At 28.3% G+C, this 11,671-nt stretch overlaps 1 long non-coding RNA gene across 1 annotated transcript; it reads right to left on the reverse strand.

Annotated features, from left to right (window-relative positions):
* Positions 1-6,539: 6,539 nt before the first annotated feature.
* On the reverse strand, positions 6,540-10,987 carry LOC115033647. Its single transcript, XR_003838929.1, has 4 exons — positions 10,953-10,987; positions 10,331-10,360; positions 8,210-8,251; positions 6,540-6,559 (listed from the first exon to the last, which is right to left on the reverse strand). It is a non-coding gene; the product is annotated as an uncharacterized LOC115033647 (long non-coding RNA).
* Positions 10,988-11,671: the final 684 nt, after the last annotated feature.

Here is an 11,671-nt window from a genome sequence, read left to right on the forward strand (position 1 = left end):
TTAAAAATGCTCAAAACTCACTTAAAAATTGACATACAAACACAGATAATCTTCTTACCATCAAGTTTCATAATAGGTCGATTCACGGTAATGGTTAAGCTAACGGCATAAAACGTGAACTGATGAACGTAAATTTGCTATGTTACGCGTTTGTAAGACGGAGACAACAAATGCGGGTGTGGCGTCCTCTTAAGAGGCCATAACTCCAAACCACTTATCACACAGCGTACAAACTTCACATAAACCATCTACATATCAATTTTAATATGCCTTGAAATTTTAATTTAAATTGGTTCGGTGGATCTTGAGTTATACAATTTATTCAAAATGTACACTCATTTTTATATTTATAGATTTATAATTTATTCAAGATGTGATAAGTAGTTTCAGAATCCACAGTTTAGTCTGTATAGTTATAGTCTGTGTATTTATTTTTATATATTATATAAAATAAAGTCGTGTTAGTTAGTAATACACAAAAGTACAAAACTGTGAAATTGTATATTACTTTACTGGATTGGTGTATTCCTACATAATATCCCCTTTAAAGATTGAATCTTCAAAAATCTATTCTTAGCGTACGCCTACGTCAAAATAGCTATAATTAAACAGTCAGTTATTTTAACTTTTTATATATATAGGTTAGATGAGCCAAATTTAAATATCTCAAGGTCATACGTTTTGTCATTTTGTGAAGAAGTAAGCGGCTGCGTTAGAAATGAAAAATTTAATTTAATTTTAGTGGGAAGATGGCGCCTACTGGTGTATTTTTATATCTTCATGTGATTTACAGTTTGCGCCTCTGTCAAAAAATACTATCCACATGTCCAACTTTCCCGACAGATTATCCAAAAATGTATTTTTATACAAACCTTGTCTTGACAATTACGAACATAACAAAAAAAATTGGATGAATCGATCGAGCTGTTTTCAGTGATGATTTGTAAAATTTTAAATTGCATTTAAATATTTAATTCATGTTTATTTATTATTTGTAATTTTTAACGTTATAACAGCAATATATTTTAAATACATGCATACAAGCTTTTCTTAATAATAAAAAAAAAAATATTGTAACAAATTAATTCAACTAAAAATTAGACATATTTTATATATTTTATATTACAGTAAAACTTGGGTTATGACGCTCATTAAGGGACCAGCTCTCTAGAGCGTATTAAGCGGGAAAGCGTCTTATGTGGGAATGAAAAAACATGAAGTGATTGAAATATAGAGGAGTTAATTTGTTTATTATTGAACATAATTAAACGGGCAATACACTAATAAATAAATTACGATTACATACATAGGTATATATGTATATTTTTTGGCTACTGAATTTAATTTAAAAAAAATTATATCAAGTATCGCTGGTCTAAATTTTTTTCGGTACTTTTGATTTATCTCTTTAATGATACCCTGATGTAGCAAGAAAATAAGTTTTCTATTGGTAGTAGGGATGTCTTTTGGGTGAACCGGACAATTGTCCACGAAAATCATTCATCGTATTATTTATTAAATGTTGAGTTTGTCTGAAATGGACAGCGCTTTACGTTTCATACCTCTAACCATAACGAAATTACGACTATACACTTGCGAACGAACTGCACTTACTAAATCTCATAATACGATTTAATACAGTAAAACTGTTATAATATGTAATGATAAAATAGGTATAGCGATAAAATAAAACGATACAACGATAAGAACACGTAAACAAGTAAAATATCTATTTTTATTTTCAAAAACCTACTAAAATGTATCGTAAACTGCTAAATAAAAGAACGTCTAATCCAATAATATAGAGAAAAACCGAGCGTCTTAACAGGTGGTTTTTACATTGACTAGTATAGGAAATGTCTAGGGTCCGAGCGAAAATAGCGTCTTATGCGGGAAAGCGTCTTAAGCGGGAGCGTGTTAAGCGAGTTTTACTGTATTTATTTTATAAATTACAAATTTACACATACAAGATATTACTGAGATAATACTCCAATGGACAGCACGTTGTCTTTTTCATTTATTTGTTTTTTTTCCTCCATTTCCTCCTTTTTTTCCTCTTTTTGCTCCCTATTTTTGGAAGCTTCAATTTTTTCTCTATTTTCTTCGGGAAAATAACTATTGCACATTTCCACTATCGTAAACTTATTGAATGCTGCAAACAATAGAAACCCATATTACATAATGTTATTTTTTTATTATTTATAGAAATTTGAATAATAAATACATCTTAAATGTATAAATATAAAGCTGTATTTAGGTATTATGAGTGCTGAAATAGATAGATATTAGTTGCAATGTATAACAGTTGTAAAAGTTTTTTTTTCAGTATGTGTAATGTGTATCTACCAGTCTTGGGTATAATACTTTTGAAATGTATTTGGAATACTATAAAAGTATTCCGATTGCTTAAAAATATTTTTGATAAATATATGAAATGATACCAATTATAATTAAATGTTGATATTGTATGATATTAATAGATATTATTGATTCAAAATTTCCAATGCATAAAATATACATTTTGTATATTTGTTTTAAATCAAATGCAAGGGAATAACATGCAAATCAAACAATGTAATTTCCATACTATAAAAGTATTCCGAATAAAGTATTCAAAATAGTGAATTGAGTACAACTGAGTGTTATGGTTTTCCTACATTTATAGTTTTTAATCACAGAATTTTGATATGTGGAAACGTCAAATGGTATGTAAATTGCATGTAAATGAAAGTAATTTTATTATTGCCACCATAAACAAGCAAACCATGTTGGAGAACTTTAGCAATTGGTAGTAATTACATTTACCACAATTTTTAAAAACTCAATATGGCTGAGTTCAGTTTTATGACAAGACAACAAGAATTATAGTAGGTATTACTTTTTTTTTAGTAGTATTCAACAATTAATTGAATCTAATATTCAAGATTCACATTTCTACTAATGAATAAATAAGTAAATAATTTTTTACTATTACTGATTATATTTTTTATTAGTTTTTGGTGTTTCATTATTTTATATTTAATTATCTGTATTCTATTTTTAAACACTTAATTTTGAACTATATTATTATTTAATAGATTATTAAAACTAAAATGTACTAAATTTCTTGAAGTACATGGATGGGTATAAAATCCAGAGGGGATTATCAGAACAATGTTTTGTTGCATAATCTATGTTGAAATCCCGTACAATATTATATAAATCTTGACGTTCCAAGGGGCATGAACGATTCAAAGTTTCTGGAGATATTTCAGCCTCACGAATTGCATCTATACACGATTAAAAGTAACTCCCTCCTTAAGCTTTCCTGAATACAAATTTTTATTTTTTTATTATAAAATATTAAATAAATATTATATTTATTAATGATTGCGTTCTTATATTATCTTCAATATTAGTGTTTAAAAAATAACATAGGTACGTATACAAAGCTAATTAGATATAAAACACCGAAGACTGATAACAATATGTAGTTACTAGTTAGTATCAATTAAAATAATAATTGAACTAGGTAATTGATAGAAGCATAGAATATTATAGAAGTGACACTCGCCCCTCCACTTTATTTGTTTTCATTTCGTGGCGGACTGATTGATGTTGTAAGCTTGGCGGTAAGGCATGATGTTAGGAACACTTTTATCGCCGAAATGGACCACTCGAGACCAGCCCGCCAAAGTTTAAAAAAAAAGGTCACTGCATACTACCTTAGAATAAATAACCATAAAGTAAATAATAATGTTATAATAACTATGTACCTTTATTATTTTACGATACTACCATACATATTATATAAACATATTTATAGAAAGCCATATTCGGGGCAAAAAAAAACCATAAATAAATTAAGAATAACGTTGTTTTTACGCAAAACCAGATTTAAAAAAAAATCGATTTTTGTTTTTTTATCTATGCGTAATCAGAATGGTAACTGTATAAATCCCACAACTATCCAGCGTACCTTCAAAAAAATTATTTTCCTTAAATTATTTTGAATATAATAATGGTGCTAATTGTTTGGATGATTTAGACCAAGTACTGACTACCAAGCAAAATACCAGCAAAACTAGCAAAATACCAGCAGAAGGTTTGAGAACAATATTCCCTGACAAGCAGAAAGTAATTCATATTAATCCATTACCCATTGGTGCAACTCACTACAGGTTATTAGAAATACCAGAAAGAAATACTTATAAATATATACAATATATATAATATATACAAGCAATATATTTAGAGTATCTCTTTGGTTTTCACAAATTAATAGGTATCTTATATTATAAATTATTTTGATATAAACTGTCATTAGCTTATTTATTTACATAACCTAATTGATTGTTTTCTATTATAATATTTCATCGTTTTCGCTCGTGTGCATAGTTGTTTGTAGACTGTTGATAGTGCAGGAAATTACACAATTATTAAAATACGTATTACAATTTCATTTCCATTGTCTTTCACCACAGATGTGAGACATGTATTTCGTTTGTAATTGCATTGCTTCATACATGTCAATAAGGATTGGAAGTATATAAATGTCTATACAGTTCGTTATACAAGTTGGTTCTACTTAACATTTTTTTTATAATACCTATATTTAACATCCATGTATTACTTATCGGGCGCAAATAACTGTGAGCGTATTCCCTGGAAATTATACAATCTAGGCCAAGTATAGTAAATAGTAATACACGGTATCGTTTTTAAAAGATTTAACTGAAAACTAATAAATATTATCATTAATAATCGTCCACTAGAATACGTACATTCAGAAATATCATCAACGGCCAATTTTCCATGGTAAAAGAAATAGTCTTTTACAGCTCCTAAAATAAAAATTATTTACTGCATAATGTATTTAATTTGACAAGTGAAATTATTCAAGGTTAGGTTTTATTTGTTTTAAATACTAAATTGTTGTACTGTATGGATTAAATTTCTCCACACCCATAAAACTGGAACTTAAAAATTATTTTTCATATAATCAGCATGTAACATACTAACTTTTGTAATTATTTGAATAGTTATATTTAGGTATTTGACCCCTTCCAATACTTTACAAAAAAACTAATTTTCCAATTATTTCTAGTTAAATTTGCAATTATCGTGTATTGCCCAGGTTGATCCCGTAACTCTAATCTTATCCGTTGGTTCCCTTATTTTAATTCACACTTGTATCTTATCTACACATATAGAAGTTGCACACTTTACACAATGGTTTAACAATCTAAGCATTTTATTTTTGGTGTAATATTTCCGTATAAATGTGTGATTTTTGTGCTAAAGATGATAAAAATATCTGAATTTCAATATAATATTTAGTTGTTTTTTTAAATAATAAAAGTACTAAAATAATTAATGGCCACTTGTGCCAATTTGTATTGTGATAAATGATTGCTGCTGTTACTGTTTACATCACCGTGTGATGAAAAATGAAAAAAAATTCTATATATTCCAAAAAAACTAAGCACTTTAAACAAATTCTGATTTTAGTAACCAACAAATAATTCCGGCAGGGAAAATGTCTTAACTCAGACCACATTTCTATAATATCTACGTCATAGACTCATCGTCCGTTGGTTTAACTAGGTGGGTTTGGGGAGGGGGCTTATGTAATCCAAGTAGCATTTTCTGATATAATAATATGATTCAGTATAATAATTTGTATGACTTAAGATAGTGTTCGCAGTAGGTACTACCATGTTTAAGGATATGTGTTTATAGGTATAGTGAAAAATATTGCACAAAATAATTTACCACTCATTGTCGAATATACGTATTTCTGATCTGTAACAATATTATACAATATTATACAATATTATACAATATTTTACAATATAATAATTGTTGAAAGTGCAGCTTGACAGACTAACCGTTTTAGTATTAATATAAATGAATAACACGACAATATGATTATGTATAAGTATAATATATAATAACGTACAACTGGACAATTTAACGTGACTGTACACACACACCGTATACGCACTGTACGACGGTGGCTGTGCAAGTGATTCTTACATACTTCAAAGGCCCTATATATATGCACAACCGAGGTTATGTTACATCCGTAAGAGAGTGAGTCTTACGCTCGTATAACTAGATACTAAATTGTACACACGTGTCAAGGCTGACTACTAATATTAATTGTACATTTCAACAATAATTAGTATACAATACCTTCTTAAAATATGTTCACCTTAGAACTAATTTTTTAACTCTTATTGTAATCATTGTATCAACTGATATTTATAGACCAGTTGACAGTTATTGAAAATCCGTTGTTTTTATCAAATTGTATTTTCTTTCGTCAACTTATCCATAATAAACCATATTTCGTCCATAAGCATCAATTTTATGAAATTGAATTTAATATTATATCTAGGTGCATGGTTATTGTAATTAACATATATATCAATCAATCAAAGATTAAAATTTTTTATTTAATTTTTGGACCAATCACAGTATATGGCACTAAAATAGCCAGGTATATTTACCTAATTTATAAATTATAATTAAGTCTATACTTTATTCTTACCTGCGAAATATACAACAGAAAGAACTAAAGAAGGAAATTTAAAAGTGTTAATACTCATTAGTAACTATAATATATCTAGTTTTTGCTTGAGTTAAGTGGTACTTAAAATTCAAACCACAACAGTACCAATTTAAAGTATAGCATAATATAGATCTAGAAAAAAATCTAAGTATAACCACCGGTTATTTTGATACATGGGGTTATCTTGATGGGGCGGAGGGGGGTTGTCGCAACGTCGCTTCTTGGTGGACGTCCGCGAGAGCACGACCAAAAACCAGGCTGGCCGCCGGGCGGGCCAACCATAGACGGCAGCGTTAACTCTGTTTAAATGTATCTCTGTAAATGATAAATGGGATAAGTGTGTTCCGTTTTTGCACACGTTGTCTTATTATTTCCAAACATTTACATCTTCAATGAGCAATCCGAGTACGAGTAAAAGCGGAATCATATTTGTATTAAGTGAATTCATTCCGGTGGATAAAGAGGGAAATAGACAGATTAGTATCTCAACAATAAACACACATTTTAATGTACGGTAGCTACAGACAAAAGAGGTAGGTAACCAATAGTACAAATCAATTTTGGGACCTCATGATTTAAACTGTACGGTTCACTCTAAAAAGTGGAAAGTGGAAAGTCATACATGGAAACATTGTATAACGGAAACAGCAGACATTTCACTGATTAGTGATAATAAACCGTGTATATTTGTATGCCTACCACACGTCTGTTTATCTGAGTCCACAACTGGTGAGCTGGTTGGTCAATACTGACAGTGTTTATTGTATATTAAGGCGATTTATCTCGGATAGTTATAATTTGAAGATATAGCCAAAGACGATAACCATGCATGATGCAACTAATTCTAAAGTACCCAAGGTCACGATTTGAATTTAATGCGCAGAGCGCTATGACTAATAACGGATCGAATGACTCATGTCAAGATCTTGGTGCAATACACTAGACAAGTTATCCAATTTATAAAACTATACCAAAAACCAATATTATTATAAAATTAATATTCTAGAATATGCTACATCCACAGATATATAATATAATTAGATAGCAAACTTCGTATATTATGATAGAAGGAAATTGAAGTTAGTCACCATTTGCAGATGGGTCAAAAACAATATTGAAATAACCATCAATATATTATGTTTTATCGATTGTTATAACTTAATCGATGCCTATTATCATAATTGTGTTTTTATCATATTTTGACTTCAGAAATAACAAAAGTTTGCTATCTAGTTTTATTATAAATTTGTGACTATATCATAAGAAGTGATATACGACGTCCCTACTATTATATGCACGGTTACATTTTCCCTTCAACGTTTCACTAATATCACTACGCATCTCGAGGGTGTGGTGTTTAGTGTGCCCTCTGCTGTGTCATCATGAGCCAAGAAGAATGTGATAAAGACTAGCCACATTTTTGCTTTTAGTGAACGATTGGATCGCTCTGAAACTATCAATACACGTTTTAATGTACTGTAAGCCTATAGGGTAATTTATTAGTTGATTAATAAATTCCTTAAATATTCATATGTCATCAACTTGAAAAATATTTGATATATTGTTTTTAACGCATTTAAAATAAATGAGTAAAACCTCCTTAATATTGTTTTAACAATTAAAACTATAGATAATCTATAATAGTCTTCTTACCCAACTCAAACGATGTTAAGAAATTTCTGTATCGGTTTTTTTCTAATAAAAAAAATAATATAGGTAAGTTTTATTATTACAATATTTTATACAATATTATAGTAGGTACTTGTCTTATTCAACTATAATATTTACATTTCAGCTTTAAGTTAATTTATGATTTCAGCACCCCATCAGACATTTCATTTATAATCAAATCGTAAAAAGTTTGTAAATAGAATACAAGGTTTCTAATATGTTGTTATTATATCTATTCATAGCATTGAAAAAACTATGTTTTTAAAGGAATTTTATGTATAAATATTTTAAAATTCAAATATTATTCTGTAGTCAAAATTGTATAGAATGTTCGAATTTTATAGCTATGGCTTGAAGATTTAATACAATGTTTTTCATAAGTAGCAAGGATAATATAATAGGTATACTAGGACCAAAAAATCTATAAAAAACAATAAGGGCCGTTCTTACAATGTACGGTAAATTAGTGTCGGTTAATTTTAACCGGACATTGTAAAAACGGCCCTTAAACAGTTATTTTTATAAACATTTTAATTTCAAATTTGGAACATTACGTAATTAAACGAAGAATATAAGGATTTTGGTTATTTTGTTGGGCATTCCTGCAATATGTGATCTACCACATGACAAACATCTACCAAAATTAACTGAAGACTTAATAATAAGATCAGTGTAAGTTACAATATTTTCAAAAACTACCTTGTTACGAAAATTGATTGTGATCTATTTTGATTACTTGTGATCTACTTACCATAAATATAAATAAAAAAATTCACATAAATACATAAAATACAAACTTTAAACGGCATAATCCTTATTTTTTTACATTTAATCGTACGGCGTATAAACATCCTTTATGAAATTGATAGAAAAAAATCATCTGATTTGTTTATGATCTGTAGTGGGTTTCGATAAAAGTACCACTTAACATCTACAGACGTAACGTATTATGCATTTTTCGTTAAATTAAAATTGTTTGAAATGACTGTATACACTCAATAGCGCGAGTATTTTCCCTCACGTGGATGGGGTAACAAAATGTTTTCAGTGACTTACGGTATCATGATTGTATTCATGTTTATTCAAAATGTTGTACGCTGTACACTCATTGGAAGTGACGCTAATCTTATAAACTTCACCACTGATCGGAATATGTGTGTTTCGGTCGTGGCGATCAACGATAAAAAATTGTTTCTCTAAGATTCCAGATTTTCTACAACAGGGGAAACCAAAAGCCCAACAACTTTCTTGTTTGAATCTAAATTTCGAAAATCATTTCACATCGTCGATCTCTTAATAATATTCTACCTCAATTCTACCTTAATGGAAGATTTGTCGATTTCTATAGCTTCGGCCAGAACTCCTATAGCCCATAGATTCGTGGTTTTTAAACAAAGCACAGCAAACGTCTTGAAAAGGATTAAATTAATGCCCTTTTGCAGTATTGTACGGTCGTCCAGTAAGTGAACTCAAGGGTGTTATTGACAAATTTTCAGACAAATAATAAACTAACACATGTACCTATTTGAGAAACATAATTTAAATTACAACGTCAGTTTAAATCGGTATCTATATGTGAAAATGTGTTGTATTGTCAATCAGACTGAGATGGCTAGCACCCATTTTACGCATCTTAAACTACTGGCTAACGTACCCTATTTTTTTTTCTTAAGTAGATCTTATTGGTACAATCGCTGTTGCACTTACATCAGAGCGCGACCAAAACACGGGCTGGCCGCCGGGCGGGCAAACCGTAGACGGAAGCGTTAACTCTGTTTAAATGTATCTCTGTAAATGATAGGTGGGATAAGTGTGTTCCGTTTTTGCAAACGTTGTCTTATTATTTCCAAACATCTTATTAGTACATCTTATTAGTACAATCGCTGTTGTACTTGATGTGTTTTCGGAATTAATTATTATTGAAATTTAATCACATACTCGAATGTCACATACTCGCATACTATACGATGATTCAAAACTTGGTGTACTGGTGAGTCATAGCTCAGAGAATTATATACCTATCTTAATTATAGTAAAATTCGTGTTATTGAGATCTCTAATTTTTATAGAATATGATTTTTTGTCAAATAACTATATACTCACCATCATACGTATACACTACACCAGCACTTTCTGTTTAAAAATGTATTATTTATGAAATATGAATGTTATACAAACACAATTATATTGAATGAAGATATTAACTGAAAATTTTAGTGTACTTAGGTGCGTATATGTTATATTATAATCAAGTTTGGATAAGGTAGTATATATTTTATCTCATTTAAGTTGAGCAAATATTTAACTACGTTTAAAATTTTACATTTTATAAAATTGAATGGCTTATTCTTTAAGCTTCATGCAGTCATACAAATTTCAAAACATTATAAATTAGTAATAACTAATAAATAATAACATTTAAACATTGCCTACTACAGTTTTTAAAAATCCAATTATTTAAGTAGGTAATTAAAAAACTATTGATTATAGAAATTTGAAATCATTATCTATTCTTTGATAAATATTTTTTTTCTAAAAACAATATGTTAAACTTAATTTGATAATTTTTGTTTTTTCGTGTCAATCATCATAATATTTATGTAACTTTTAATATTGTATATGATTAATTATTGTTAAATTGAAAAATTGGTTTAGTTTTTATATTGTTATTTAACACATTGTCATCATTATTCATTAGATTTTTAATTAGTTTAAAAAAAATTACCAAATTTATAGTTCAATATCGAATCTTCGCAATCTAAAAGTATGCAAAAAAAAAATGTTAAATTATTGCTTGCTTGGAAATTAATTTAATTAAACTATATTTACAGTAACATTCGGAGAAATAAATAATACGTTTATTAAATATGAGATTTTTGTGATGATTATAGTAGAGTGTTATTAGTCGAATTAAATATGAATTTATAAAAGTTATTTTGTTGATAATGGTAATGTCAGACGTCTAAAGTGGGCCAAATAATGAAAATAATTAACTGAAGCTAAGTTAAGTTAAGAGGAAACAAGGTCGATAAGTTAACAGTAAACAAGTCATACATTTATATTGATAAGTTAAAAGTTAATATTAAATAAAAATACTAAAAACTAAACTTAACTTAACTTTGTTTAAATAAAGTTAATATATTTTTTTTAATTAAAATATAGATCATATAAAGAAAGACTGCGTTCTTTCTAATTTCCTTAACTATTATACTAAACAATTTTCTTGAACTTTCATCGTAATTTACAGTGTCAATGCCTATGTCACTCTAAATGATTATTAAATATTTAAATAAGTACCTACATATCACAGTAAATAATTTAAAAAATATTAATTTTTTTTTTATATCAAATAGAAATTTAAGATCATATAATATTATGCGTATCAAATCTACTATAACATAATATATATAATATTTACAAAATTATTTTATCAAGAAAATTACA

Source organism: Acyrthosiphon pisum, chromosome A1, assembly GCF_005508785.2.
Source record: "Acyrthosiphon pisum isolate AL4f chromosome A1, pea_aphid_22Mar2018_4r6ur, whole genome shotgun sequence".
NCBI lineage: Eukaryota > Metazoa > Arthropoda > Insecta > Hemiptera > Aphididae > Acyrthosiphon > Acyrthosiphon pisum.